General features: G+C 36.9%; 1 protein-coding gene across 3 annotated transcripts in view; it reads right to left on the bottom strand.

The window, feature by feature from the left end:
• The window catches only part of ELP4 (elongator acetyltransferase complex subunit 4), a 252,914-nt gene that overhangs the window by 51,978 nt on the left and 186,190 nt on the right, over positions 1-14,746 (bottom strand). The gene's annotated exons all lie outside the window — the stretch shown is intronic.

Genomic DNA, 14,746 nt, shown 5'->3' with positions numbered 1-14,746 from the left:
CAAATACCTTGTTTGTTTATGATGGTCTACATCATTAATCTAGATAAATAAATGTAGAAGTGAAGGGAGCTAGGTTTGCTGTGTTGTCCATTGCCCAGCAACCAAAGGTTACGACTGTTTTTGCAGCAGGGCACTGTGGGGGAAGACGTGGGGCTCCTGCAGCATATGCCACTTGCCACCTCACTGACTCAGACAGGAAACACCTAAGAACTCACATTTACTCTTGGTCAACAGGGCAAGTTTGGGGTATTTACTTTTTAAAAAATGTACTTGCCTAAAATGTTTTTGTTTGTTATAATTAGGTGATGGATACAACAGAAGCTCCGTATATTTGAAATCCTAAATTGTTTTTGGTCAAAAAAGTGTACATATAGTTACAGTGTACAGTTAGTTATATGCTTTAATTCTTTAAAATCAGCTTTTTGAACTTTGAAAAAAAACCCTGTTTTTTAATTTAAAAATATATTTTTAACAGTAATACATGCTTATAATAAATGAATATCCTATAAAACACAGTATAAAATATGTATAAAGCAAAAACTAAAATTACCTCTACCTACTCCTAATTCCCGAGTTGCATTCTTTGAAGTAACTATCCTTCCTTTTAATAGATTATATATTCTTCTTTAGTATTAAAATTATTTTTCAGGGCAGCCCAGATGGCTCAGCACTTCAGCACTGCCTTCGGCCAAGGGTGTGATCCTGGGGACCGGGATCAAGTCCCACACTGGGCTCCCTGCTTGGAGCCTGCTTCTCCCTCTGCTTGTGTCTCTGCCTCTCTCTCTCTGTGTTTCTCATGAATAAATAAATAAAATCTTAAAAAAATAATATAATAAAATCATTTTTCAGAATGAACAGATATGTAGTTATATATTCACAGCAAAGTATCTGCAATGGATTTTGTAAACGACACATCAAAACATTTAATGAGAAAGATGATAAAATCAAAAATTTCCTCTTTATTAACCTGGCATTTGAACGTTACTAAAGATATAAAGCAACTGACTTTTAAAACTTATTTTGCCATTTTTCTATTATTGGAAGTGAAGTTTATTTCTTTTACAAGCTTTTGTCCAACAGGCTTTAAAAAATGGTATCGTAGCAATAATCATGCTTGATTTAAAGGAATGGGCACTATTAGGCACTCAGCTGGCTCAGTTGGTAGAGGGTGGGATTCTTGATCTCAGGGTCATGAACTCAAGCCCTGTGTTGGGCGTAGAGCTTAAAAAAAATCAAGTAATGGACACTATCATTTTTGAGATAGATGAGCTTATTTGAATGAAGAAAATATACTGGTGGTATGTGAACTGGAGACTATTCAACAGATGTGTGCTTGGAGGAATTACTCTGCACGCTCAGTGCTATGTGGTGTTTCTGCTAAAAGACATTTAAGGTGTGCTCTGCCTGGCATTAACTTGCCCAATGAGTGTGATAAGTCACTACCTGAGTCTCAGCTTTATTGTTCGATTGGGCATAATTCCTGCCCTGAGAGTCAGAGTTTATTAGCCTTTGATATTCTTTAAGACACTATGAAAGTAAAGGCAAGATAGACATGCTCACTACATTCAATGATAGTAGTAATTTTGTTGAAGGGAGGGACCTCTGTCCAAGAGTAAGTGTGAACAGAAAGCTTTCGTGGCTAGGCCTCCTTAGAAGTTTGGAATAATTTACAAAGGAAAAGTCCTCTTGACATTCAACAAAAGTGGTTATTTTATCTTTTACTCTTTAAGGAGGAGTGCTTTGTTAGAAACCTGATTCTCTCAAGTCCTGGTTCTATCATAAATTAGCTACCCCAAGCCAATAAATTGCCATCTTTAAGTCTCAAATTTCTTTGTGTATGAAGTGTAATTATTATCTGCCTTACTTTCAGAATCTAACAAATTTTTAGTTAGCACTTACTATGCGTAACAATGCAATGCATGAGAATACTTTTGTCTTGTTATCCTCTGAACAAAACCTTTGTTTTACATGTGCTCATTGTAAAGGAGAAAAGTACTCTGAAAATAGAGCTCTTTTTCTTCTGAGCCAGAGCTGAGGACACAGATACTGATTTGTTTACGTTTCTTAAGTCCATAAAAGTCAATCCCCAAAATTATAAAATTGGAGCAATTTGTTCTTGGTCTATGCTACAAAAGAATATTTCATTTTGAATATGAGATAACTCAAGCCTCAAAAGATAGAGCTCAAGCTTAGAGACTTCAAGTATTTTCTACTCAGAAATTGAGTTTATCATAAATTACATTTTTTTGTTTACTAAATAAAATTATCACGTTAATGTGCAAATCAACATAATAACATGGTGCAGTGGTTCTCAAAGTGTTTTTCTGAATACTAACTCTATGATAGGAGTTATAAAAAAGGGGGTTCTATAATCAAATAATTTTGGAAAATGCTACATTAAACTAAATTATATGTGGTTTTTTTTCCCCCCTCCCTTTAGGATTGCTATGTTACTTTAACTATGAATTCCTTAATACTATGCTGAGTTTCCTCAGTTCATTTGACCAGAGATTGCTTTGCTGACTTGGACATCTGATGGGAACAGTGTCACGCAGCATGCATTTTGGACATGCTGGCTTCTCCTAGCCTACAAGATTAGTCATCAAAAATCACAAATGATTCTGATATTGCTTATATTTTCCATTTCTTTTTTTAAAAATATTTTCCTTTTCTATGTGCGCCCCTGCACTGTACCCCTCCCCCGCATTTCTTCCTTTTTAAATTGTTATAGTTTTAATACTACCTTTCTGGTCTCCTTTCTTCCAGTCCATTCTGCATGTCATCTAACAGTCAACTTCTCCAAATTTGCTACTTTCAACAGGCCACTTTCTTTGCTGACAAGCTCTTCCACTGTACCCAGATTCAGATTCCTTAATCCTGTCTTCAATAAAACCCGCTGATCTGATGTGCCCAGCCTGCTTTTCTGATCTGACACTCTGTTTCTCTGCTACCAAAAAGTTCACTCACTTCCTCCACTTTTGCTTTCCAGTTTTCCATAGCTCAACCTCTATTCATGCGTTCCTGGGGCTGAAGTACCTTTTTCAATTCTGTCCATTTTGTCAAAGTCTTTTTATATCTTACTACCCTCCTTTGCTAAGCCTTCTCTTAGAATCTCAGCCTTTTTTTGAAAGGGCAAAGCAATGAACATTTATCTAGTTTTTACTGCATGCCAAAGATTTCTCAAGGACTTTGCTTTGCATTAAAAATTGCTCCTTCTGTCAGCATAACTGTAACAGCATGGTGAGTAGTACTTTTGCCGCTGCTTGGCAGGATGGACCCCTTGTTGACTAAGTGAGGCCTAAAGGAGTCCTTAGCAATTGAGCCCAGACACTTCCCAAGACTAATGGTAGCAAAATATACCACAACTATCATCCCAACTTCCATATAAAAGGTTTGAAGAAAAGAGGCTGAGAGTTATGGGGCCACTGGTCTTTGTGGGAAATACAGTGCTTACAGTGAGAGAAGATTTTACTCTGTGAAGCTAGTTCAACGGTGCTGTAGAGCTCCAAGAGACTAACTCAAAGAGTGGCTATAAGATGCAAAGATTGGCATTTTATTCCCCACTGGACAACTGTTTAGGCAGAGAATGTGCTAATTTGTCCCTGTGCCACGGGACGCCTGGGTGGCTCAGTGGTTGAGTGCCTGCCTTTGGCTCAGGGCGTGATCCCAGAGACCCAGGATCGAGTCTCATGTCAGGCTTTCTGCATGGAGCTTGCTTCTCCCTCTGCCTGTCTTTCTCTTTCTCTCTCTCTGTCTCTCATGAATAAATAAATATTTAATAAAAAAAAATTGTCCCTGTGCCTACTTGAGCAAGATGGTGAAAGCTAGAGACACTGACAAGGCAGAGACAGGGGCACTGGGGGAGCAGCCTGCATTTCCATGGATTGGCCTGGTGAGGATGTAGGAAAGTTCTATGAGACATGTGGCACGTACACAGTTTACTAGTAGGGCTCTACCCAAGATGATGACTTGCTTGGCAAGGGAAATCTGTCAGTTGGAGGCTGATGAGGGGAACCACCATGGGCAGGAAAGGAGGTGGCATAAATGCTATAATCTGACAGAAAAAAAAAAATAGTATGGACATCCTTATAGGGCCCTCTGAAATACTCATATCTAGCCCTTGAGAGGACCAGCCCTTGGATGCCTGCCTCAGAGGTAGTCAGGAAAGAAGTCATAATCAACAGAGGACTGTAAGAATGGCCAGCTGTGTAAAGAAACACATACTCTTGTTACCACTCCATTCTCTTTAGACCTACACATTGGAGGACCTGGGGCTTACAGATAGGAATGAAAGCCAGAATCTTCAAAACCAGACTCTGCTCTCCAATCCCTGCAACCCCTCAAACAGTGAAGACCCCAGTTCAAGCCTGCATTGAGTAGAGAGCAGATGACATTTTAAACTGCATTGAGATTAACGTTTTAAACAATACTGAATTTTAATACACAAGCAACCCTAAAGTTGTTAAATATGACAAAGATATACTTAATGAAAAGATGTGATCAGGGGCAGCCCGGGTGGCTCAGCGGTTTAGCACCGTCTTCAGCCCAGGGGTGATCCTGGAGACCTGGGATCGAATCCCACATTGGGCTCCCTGCATGGAGCCTGCTTCTCCCTCTGCCTGTGTCTCTGCCTCTCTCTCTTTTTCTGTGTCTCTCATGAATAAATAAAATAAAATCTTAAAAAGAAAACATTAAAAAAAAAGAAAAGATGTGATCGTTGACAGCCATCATGAGAACAAGTAAAATTGTTTAATGTGTTTACCTCCTGAGTTGAGATTCTTCAATAAACTGGATTAAATAAATAGACTGGCTTTGACTCTTACTCCATATATATGGAACACTATATTCCAGAGTAAAAGAAAGTGGAGGAAATAACCATCATAGCCTCTGGCCTTGTTACTTGCAAATTTCATGAATAAAGTTAATGAGGGTTATTAGAATCTATCTTCTTGGCAATTTTAAAGCACAGGCATCAAGAAATTACACTGCATATCATCTTTGAATTCCCCTATTTTGGGGAGATGGGTTAGACAAGTTGACCCAGCAATTCCTCCATTATAATTAGTCAAGATTTTATAATAGCCATTTTAATTAAAATAGTTACTATAATAGCAATTACAATTACACTGAAATGGTTGCAGTCAACATTAGTTTTACACAAAGAAACATGAAATCATCTTTAATAAGGGAGACAAACAGAAAATAAATTCTGCATTACAGTAGATATTGGTTGATATTCTCTTTTTTTCTGCCTCACACTTTCTTCCTAGCACCAGCTTTCTCAAGAAGAGGTCTAAGCATATACCAAGAATACAAAAGAGGTGTCTGGTAACTTCCTTTCCACTTCCTTGTCCAGGACAAAGAGGTCTGAGGCCCAGCTCTGTCATTAATCAGCTGCATAACCTTGGACAGGGTAATATGCAATGAAGACTAGAGGCGACATCTACAGAAAGTTGCAATTCTAGGAGTATACACAAATCCCCTCTGCTTTCTATTTAATCTCTCCAGTCCTCTGACATTACTTCATAGAGAAGTCTATTTATTTGCCAGTTCTTTTTGATGCTCTAACTAGATCAAGGCAATCACCTATTAAAAGTGAGGAGCCAAGGTATCTACAATCAGTCAGGATCTTATCATCTAGAAATCTGCTTTAAGACAGAGCCTCCAAACACTGCACAGTGATTATAATTATGAACTGCTTTTTCAGTAAATGTCTCAGTTATTCATAGGTCTTTCAGTTTTCTAATAAAGATCTTTGGGAGCCAGACTGCCTAGGTTTGAATTCTCACTGTGCCTGCTACTAGAATGACCTTGGCTACCAGTAAATGTAGATAACAATGGTACATACTTCATAAGATCTTTTGAGGATTAATGGATTAATATGTGTAAACAGTTTAGACCAGTGCCTGGCATATCAGATATTAGGCATTATCTTACCATTTATGAGTAGATTGGGTTTAGCCTACAGGCAGTTTCATGGGTGTCACATAGAAGGGTCCAGTGCTTGGCATTTAATGTGCTGTGACTGCTGTCTTGAAATTCTTAATAATGTTATCTCTAGATTTTTGTTCTATAAATGGAGTCTGTTCTATAAATGGACAGTGGAACATGTATGGAGGGGAAGGGGCTTGGCTACTGTAGAGTTCTCTCCTCCTGGCTTCCCAGGACAGGTTCTCCATTGCCTGCTCTGCCGTCTCCTGGTGCTTTAGCCCCCACAAGTCTCATACTCCCCTCCCCCCTTTCCTAATGCATGTTGTGGTTCTCTGCTCCTGTCCAGGACCTGGGTATGGGTGTGAAGGGTCAGAGTTGGCATACACTCCACAACATCTTGAAGTGGAGCATGGAGGCAGCTGTCTTGCCTAGGGTTGGCAGTATCACAGAGCATTTGGTGGGCAATGGGCAGGGGCAAACTTCTTGTCTACCTATGATCCAAGTACCTGCCATGTTCCAATGTGGAGGTTGCAAAACCCACTCAATGTGGGTTGGGGCAATAAGGCTGTAGGAAAGGGAGATGCCTGGCTCAACTTCCCCACCTCTGGCCAAGGCACAGCATATCAGTTTGGTGGCTGGCAGGAGGTGAAACATGACATCTGATGGGCTGCTTGTGCCCCCCCTTCCTCCTTCAAGTCATAGGGAGAAACCCTGTGGCATGTGAGTCTGTGCTCAAAGAGTATCCAAGTGCCCAAAGGAGCATGACCTAATAAAAACACCACTACAGGTTGAGACAGAGACCATGGAAGAAAAGAAAAACTTCATATGTTAGTATTTTTGGTGTCACTTTCCCAATTTTTTGAACAAAGGGCTCTATATTTTCATTTGCACTGGGTCCTACAAATTATGTTGCCTGGCTTGCCTACAAGGCTTATTTTCTTCCACAGAAAGTTTTTATTTATTTATTTTAAGGATTTTATTTATTTACTTATTTATTTGAGAGAGAGAGGAAGAGAGAGCAGGGGGAGTGGCAGAGAGAGAATCTGAAGCAGACTCCAAACTAAGTGTGGAGTCCAACTTGGGGCTCAATCTCATGACCCTGAGATCATGACCTGAGTTGAAATCAAGAGTTGGACACTTACCCAATTGAGCCACTCTGGCGTCTGCCACAGAAAGCTTTTAAAACAGGTACTTTTACTAGGCATTATTACTGAGAAGTCACAGATAATGTGACTAAACTATGGGAATATAAACAAAGATAATCATAAAAATCATATATAAATGTTAAAGTGAATGGCTCTAATTTAAAAAGTTCATACTAGCTCAGTATTTTCAAGATTACCATTTTTCCCAATCTCTGCAGTAGAAATCAAGTACTGTCTCCTTCCTGAATTTTCAAATCTTAATGATTAGCTTTCTAGACAAAAGAATAAACACTGAAAACAAACAAAAACAAATAGTATTTTTTTTAAAAGCTTTTTGTGGGAGGTCTTCTTCCAATGGTCATCTTGGATAAGTGTGCTCTTTAACTGAGGAACATTTCAGATACTTAAATATTTGAAATACTGTGTTTATATCATGCTAATGATATATTACAGTTAAATTATGATTTTCATCCCAAATTTGAATCAATAATACATTGCAGAACAACAGTCTGCTGTGAAAGCTGCTGACAATGGGTTGGTGTAGTAAGCTGAGATAGGAATGTAACAGAACTGAGGAAGGCAATGGAGAGTGTCATGGTTCATCAGTCAGGGAGTAAGTAGTAAAGATGAACTCAGCCTTAGAACAGCTAACAAGTGATTGCCAATTATTTAAATCATGAAGATGGAAAGATCAAGCCTGATAAAAGCAATAAAAATAAAACCAACAGTACCATTCATCCAACAAATTGTAGTCTAGTCAACATTTTGGTGTTTTCATTTCAATATTTTTCTCAATCGAATCATTTCATCTGAGAAATGATTTGCTCATTTATATTTTCTGATTGATTAATGTCCCCAGGGTGCTGCCAAATTAGAATTTGCTACCCCCAAAATTCCCCACAACAAGACTTGCCACTGGTTCAAAAGTATGCTGAATGAAAGAAAGCAAATCCAGATTCCAGCTGAGCAGTCGGGAAGCATCATCATGGGTTGAATGGAAAATCAGGAGTTGAATGCAGTTTTAGAAAACAGATTTTTTAAAAAAGTGCCAAAATAGTTAAAAATTCTAGCAAACCAAAAGTAGCGTTGTGGTACAGTACTAATTATATGCATGCCTATAACCTATGTTACAGGCCATAATCTTATAATTTTCTGTTTCTTTTAATGGCAACAGGTTAATAGCCACAAGGAAAATCTTGCACACCAAGATCAAAAGGAAACTACTGGCATAAGGCACCTTGGCATCAGACTAGATTTACACATGCTGACATGTCAAACCCTTGAAACAGAAACTTCAGAACTTCCTCATGAATGCTGAAGGGAAGTCATTGACTTCATACTAGCTCAAAAGTACATCTTTCCAGGGATAGCATTCAACCACGCAAACAACAAGACTGGGCAAACAAAGCCTGAATATATGTACTTGGAAGTGAAAGTCTTAAGCAGAACAAAATACGAGTCAGCTTCCAAAGCTGCCAAGTTTCAGATACAAATCCAAAACTAAATTTAAAATAGGGAGTAATAAGCATATTGAATAGCAATTTTGACTAATGGGGCAGCTTAAGCATTAGCAATAGCCCCCATTCCTGTACCAGATCATAAACTCCCCTGGCCTGGCTTCTCAGGTTGGGCAAGAGAGCCAGGGGAACATGATTTCATTCCATCTGGTCCTTGGCACTTATCTTCTTTTTGCTTTATCTTGCAGTGAGAATCTGCTCATGCCTTGGTGTCCTCTCCAACTTTTCTTCCTAGTTATGTTACTTAATGTTTCTTAAGTTTAAGGGTTCTACCTAGGATGTCATAGTACCAGTCATTGATGGACACGTAAGAAGGGCATTTTAAATGTTTAGCTGTTCTGTTGCATGACCTCAATGGATCAGTTAGTACCATTCTCAGGTAAGGTATTAAATGTTTTGGTGAGTACAAATTTTACCACAGGACTTACACAATTCTAAAGTTTTATTATTCCCTACCAGCTACTCCTTCACTTAGCAACTGAAAGACACTTTCATTCCTTTTATCTTCTTTTTTGGCCTGACCAGAGCTCAAGAGTGCTGGAGTGTATGCCTGCGTCAGCGGGTTACCACTTCAGTACAATTCAAGCAAACCAATTTGAAAAAGTGCCAAATTATTTTGGGATTGGGCAGACAATAGTGACCCTTCATGATTCCATGAATAATGTAAACAGGGAACATATTGCTGAGGTCAAAGAAAAGGAAAAATATTAAAAGTAATTGCCTAGAGAGAAAAGAGAGGTATAAGATTTTAGCAGGGTAAACAGCATTTGAGATGGAGATCATACTCTGTTTACATATTAAGTATAAAGTTTTAGTTTTTTGAGTGGCAAAATTTTGTTAATTATAATGACTTGTATTGAATGTTTCTCATTTGATAGTCACAGAACTGTGGTGGGGTTTTGTGTCTAACTCTTCCCTTTTACTTTTTCTCTTACCAAGTAATTGTCCAATTACTTGAATAAAAATAGGTGATATAGTAGTTAACATCAAAACTATGTCAGAATGTTGAATGAATATTTGAAAAGAACAAAAAAAAAAATTTAGGCCATTCTAGTGATTGCGTAGTGTTGCCTCTTGATTTTTCCCAATATTTTCTTGTGAAAAATTTCAAACATATAGAAAAATTGAAAGAAATTTTTAGGATAACATTTATATAACCACCATCTAATCTGTACAGTTAACTTTTTTCTATACTTGATCTATCATCTCTCAAACAATCTATTCAGCCACCCAACTATGTTATTTTTGGTGAATTTCTAAGTAGCTTGCAGACATCAGTACACTTTATTTCTAACTACTTTGGCATGTATATCATTAGCTAAAATTTATGATTCTTTAAAAAAACAGGTTTATTGTAGTGTAAGTCACATACTATACAATTTACCCTTGTGGTTCCTTTACACATCAAAACTTTTAGTGGAGAAAATATGGAACCTTTTTTCTCTGTCATTAGTATCTATGTATTATATTTGTCAGATAATATTTGTGGCTTTCAGGTCTTCTGCTGAGAAACACACACAGCTACAAGTTTTGGAAAAATCAAATTTTCACATTTGGAAAAGTCTCTCCCCCAAACTAATGAAATGAGAAATTTCATTACTAGAATGATAGATAAAATAATTATACACCTCAACCTCAAATCTGAGTAATTTACATAAATGATATTTCATTTATAATCATTCTACAAAAACTGTGACACTGGTGATCACAGGTTCAAATACTACCATAGTTTATCACCTATTTCCAAAGATAACTGCGCAGGATCACCCATTCCACATGCTGTTGTACAAAGTGATCTTATAAAGTGTGACCAAGTGGCAGGTTTAAATCTTCTCTCCTTTAATCTGGGTGACTGTTTCAATCAATAAAGTATGCCAGATGTGATGCTTTATAATAGATATAAGGGAAGGCAGCTTACTTGTTTTCTAGAATACTCACTTTTGGAAGCTGAGCTGCTATCTAAGGAGTTCAACTGCCATGTAAGACGAGGCCTCCAGGCTGTGAGGAAGCTCAGGCCATGTGCTCCCAAGGGCTACATACAATTGAGGACAGCCTCAATTGAGGTCTCAGTTGATGGCCAGCATGTACCACTAGACATGCGAGTGAAGATGCTCCTAGTTGATTCCTACCTTCAGTCATCAAATATTTCCAGCTGAGGACCTAGCTATCATGGAACAGTACACCCGTGGAGCATAGTTGCTGTGTCCTGCTCAAATTCCTGATCCACAGAAGCTATGGATGTAGTAAAATGAATGTTTATTCATTATGTTTTGTGGTCGTTTCTTACAAAGCAATAATTACCAGAATAGTCATTCTCTATTTCCCATCTTACAAGATGAACCAAAAAAGCACCTCTGTTTTTAGAAGAGATATATAATTCTTGTTTGGCAGATTTGTTTCCATATAGAAAGTACATTAAAAGGATCATATGTCAGGATCAAATGCAATTTATTACAAGGATGCAATGATGGTTCAACATCTGCAAATCAATGTGATATACCACACTAACAAAATGAAGGATAAAAATCATATCATTTCAGTAAGTACAGAAAAGGCATCTGACAAAATTCAACACCCATAAAAACTCTCAACAAACTCGGTTTAGGAAATGTACTTCAACATAATAAAGGCCACATATGACAAGCCTACAGCTAACATGATACTCAACAGTGAAAAGCTGAAAGTATTTCCTCTAGAATCAGGAAAAAGACTAGGATCTCTATTTTTGCCACTTTTATTCAATATAGTATTGGACGTCATAGCTAAAGCAATTAGGCAAGAAAAAGAAATAAAAGGCATCTAAATCAGAAAGGAAGAAGTGAAACTGCCTTTACTTTAGCAGAAGAGATGGTATTATATATAGAAAACCCTAAAGACTCCACAAGAAGCTGTTGGAACTAATAAACAAATATAGCCAAGTTGCAGGATGCAAATTCAATATACAAGAAAACTGCATTTCTATATACTAACAATAAGCTATCAGAAAGAGCAACTAGAAAAACAAACCCATTTACAATTGATTGCACCAAAAAGAATAAATACCTAGGAATAAATTTAACCAAGGAGGTAAAAGGTCTGTATACTGAAAAGATATTGATGAAAAAAATTGAAGAACACAAATAAATGGAAAGAAATTCTATGCTCATATATTGGAAAAGTTATTATTGTTAAAATGTTCATACTACCCAAAGCAATCTATAGTGTCAATGCAATCTCAATCAAAATTCCAATGGCATTTTCACAGAAATAGAACACATAATCCTAAAATTTGTATGCAACCATAAAAGAACCAGGATAGCCAAAACAATCTTGAGAAAGGAGAACAAAGCTGGAGGCATCACACTTCTTGACTTCAAACTGTAAACTGTGGCAATAACATACAATGGGCATATAGATCAATGGAACAAAGAGACGAGAAATAAACCCACACATACGTAGTCAATTAATTTTTGACAAAGAAGCCAAAAATATACAATAGGGACAGGATAGTCTCTTCAATAAATGGTGCTGGAAAAACCAGATAGCTTCATGCAAATAATGAAACTGGACTCTTATCTAATACCATAAACATAAATCAACTCAAAATGGATTAAAGACTTGAAACCATAAAACTCCTAGAAGGAAACACAGGGGGTAAACAGGAGGTAAGCTCCTTGATGTGAGTCTCAGCAATGATTTTTTTGGTATTTGACACTAAAAGTAAAAGCAACAAAAGCAAAAATAAATAAGTGGGACTACATTAAACTAACAAACTTCTGCACAGCAAAGGAAACTATGAACACAATGAAAAGGTAACCAATGGAATGGGAGGAAATATTTGTAAATCATATATCTGATAAAGGTTAACTTCCAAAATACATAAAGAACTCACTTATACATAAAGAAAAAGATGATTCATGTGTCTTAAAACAAACAAAAACTACCATATAATTCAGGGATTTCATTTCTGGGTTAGGAAATGAAATCACTATCTTGAAGAGATATCAGTGCCCTCATGTAAGATTGCAGCATTATTTACAATAGCCAAGACATGGAAACAACCTAAGTGTTCACTGAAAGATGAATGGACAAAGAAAATGTGGTACACACACACATATACATACATACTATATAGTAGTATTCAGCCATAAATAAAAGAAGGAAATCCTGCCATTTGTGGTAATGTGAATGGCTGTTGTAGGCATTGTGCTAATGTAATGAGTCACAAAGAGAAAGGCAAATATTGTTTGATTTGACTTATATGTGGAATCTAAAAAAAACTGAACTCATAGAAACAGAACAGATTGCCAGAGGGGGGTGGTGGTGATGGAAATGGGTAAAGGTAGTCAAAGGTAGAAGATAAATAAATACTGGGATACAATGTATAGCATGGTCACTACGGCTAATAATACTGTACTGTATATTTGAAAGTTGCTAAGAAATTAAATCCTAAATATTCTCATCACAAGAAAAAATAATTTTGTAACTGTGAGGTAACGAATGTTAATGAAGCATTGTGGTAATCATTTCCCAATACATACATGTATCAAATCCTGTTGCACACCTTCAACTAATATAATACTATATGTCAACTGTATCTTAATAAAACCAGATATAAGAGAGATATGTAATTTTTATTTAGCAGTCCTATCTGCATGTATGTAGGAAATACCTTGTAAGATATCACTTCTGGTGTTTAATATTAAGTTCTATATTTAGGTAGGTAAACATTTTTATAAAATGCTGTTCTGGGATCCCTGGGTGGCTCAGCAGTTTAGTGCCTGCCTTTGGCACAGGGCATGATCCTGGAGTCCCGGGATCGAGTCCCACATCAGGCTACCTGCATGGAGCCTGCTTCTCCCTCTGCCTGTGTCTCTGCCTCTCTCTCTCTGTGTCTCTCATGAATAAACAAATAAAATATTAAAAAAAATAAAATGCTGTTCTAAGAATTGCATGGTATTTGTCAATCAGTTACAGCCACTGGCTGGATAGTAAGGCTAATTGCCTGTATTAGGGAATAAATATAGCATAAACTAACATGTTCAAAAAAGGGATTTTAGTTGACTGCAATCTCATCAACTATGGATGTGGTTACCAAAAAAGCTGATATATTCCCAGGTCCATAAATAGAAGCACTATTCTAGTGCCATGGACTCATCTGGCAATATGGCAGAGTCTATTAACTCCTTCTCAGAATAATGCTTTTAAATGCATAAAATGAATTATACTAGATTACATAGGAAATAAATTGCATTGAAATGTTATCAAATAATAAGCTCATTTTTGATATAGTAATACCTGTGCTTTTTAAATTAACTATTAAATAGTAAGAACAGTAGTAGGCCTAATATATATACCAAAGGAGATAAATATAAATGGTATTTTGAGATACCTGTATAGTTATAATCTTACATGAAAAATAATCAGTGCTAATGCTAATTGTGGTTTATTGCCTGTACTCATAATTAAGAAAATACTAAATTTCAGTAGGAGGTTAGGAAGATAAAGATGTAAATTCTCTTCCACCCAAGTTCCTGGAACATCTAAATTCTAACCATGAATTCCTTGTTCTTAAATTCCTTCAATATAAAACACATTTACTTATGATTCTATGGGCTTTTGGCATTTGTGGCCTCATTCACTCTTTTTCTTCTTTGCTATTACTTATTAAACAGGTTGGGGAGAAAGCTTAAAGGATGTATGATACTCCAGGCTGGGGGCAGTTTTTCACGTTCAGAATTGTCTATCATTTTCTCACCAGTCAATAAAATCCCACCCGTTATTCCAGGTCTAGTTTAAATCCTACTTTCTCTAGTAAGGTGATATGATCCATAATGACTTCCTTCTCTGATTCCTACTGTACTTAGAGAAGCCAGTTCACCCTCATTTTAGAACTTAATCAGTCTCTATTTCTTCCACATTGATTTTTGTCTCCTCACCTAGCCAGGGAGGTTTACAGAAATTAAGAGTGTTTGCTATTTTATATTACCTAAAGCATACTGCTAGGAACATTGTAGGTATATGTTGTATCTTACCAGTGATGCTGTCCAGCTGTGCAAATCACTTACGGCTTTGGGAAATTGAGACTACATGTATTCTTTACTATTGCTGTCACCCACAATGGGTCACTGAGGGTGGGCTATACAAGGTGAATCCTTGATACTAATAATAACA

The sequence above is a fragment of the Canis aureus genome, chromosome 21 (assembly GCF_053574225.1).
Source record: "Canis aureus isolate CA01 chromosome 21, VMU_Caureus_v.1.0, whole genome shotgun sequence".
Classification (NCBI taxonomy): domain Eukaryota; kingdom Metazoa; phylum Chordata; class Mammalia; order Carnivora; family Canidae; genus Canis; species Canis aureus.
This window is presented reverse-complemented; position numbering and strand designations above follow the sequence as displayed.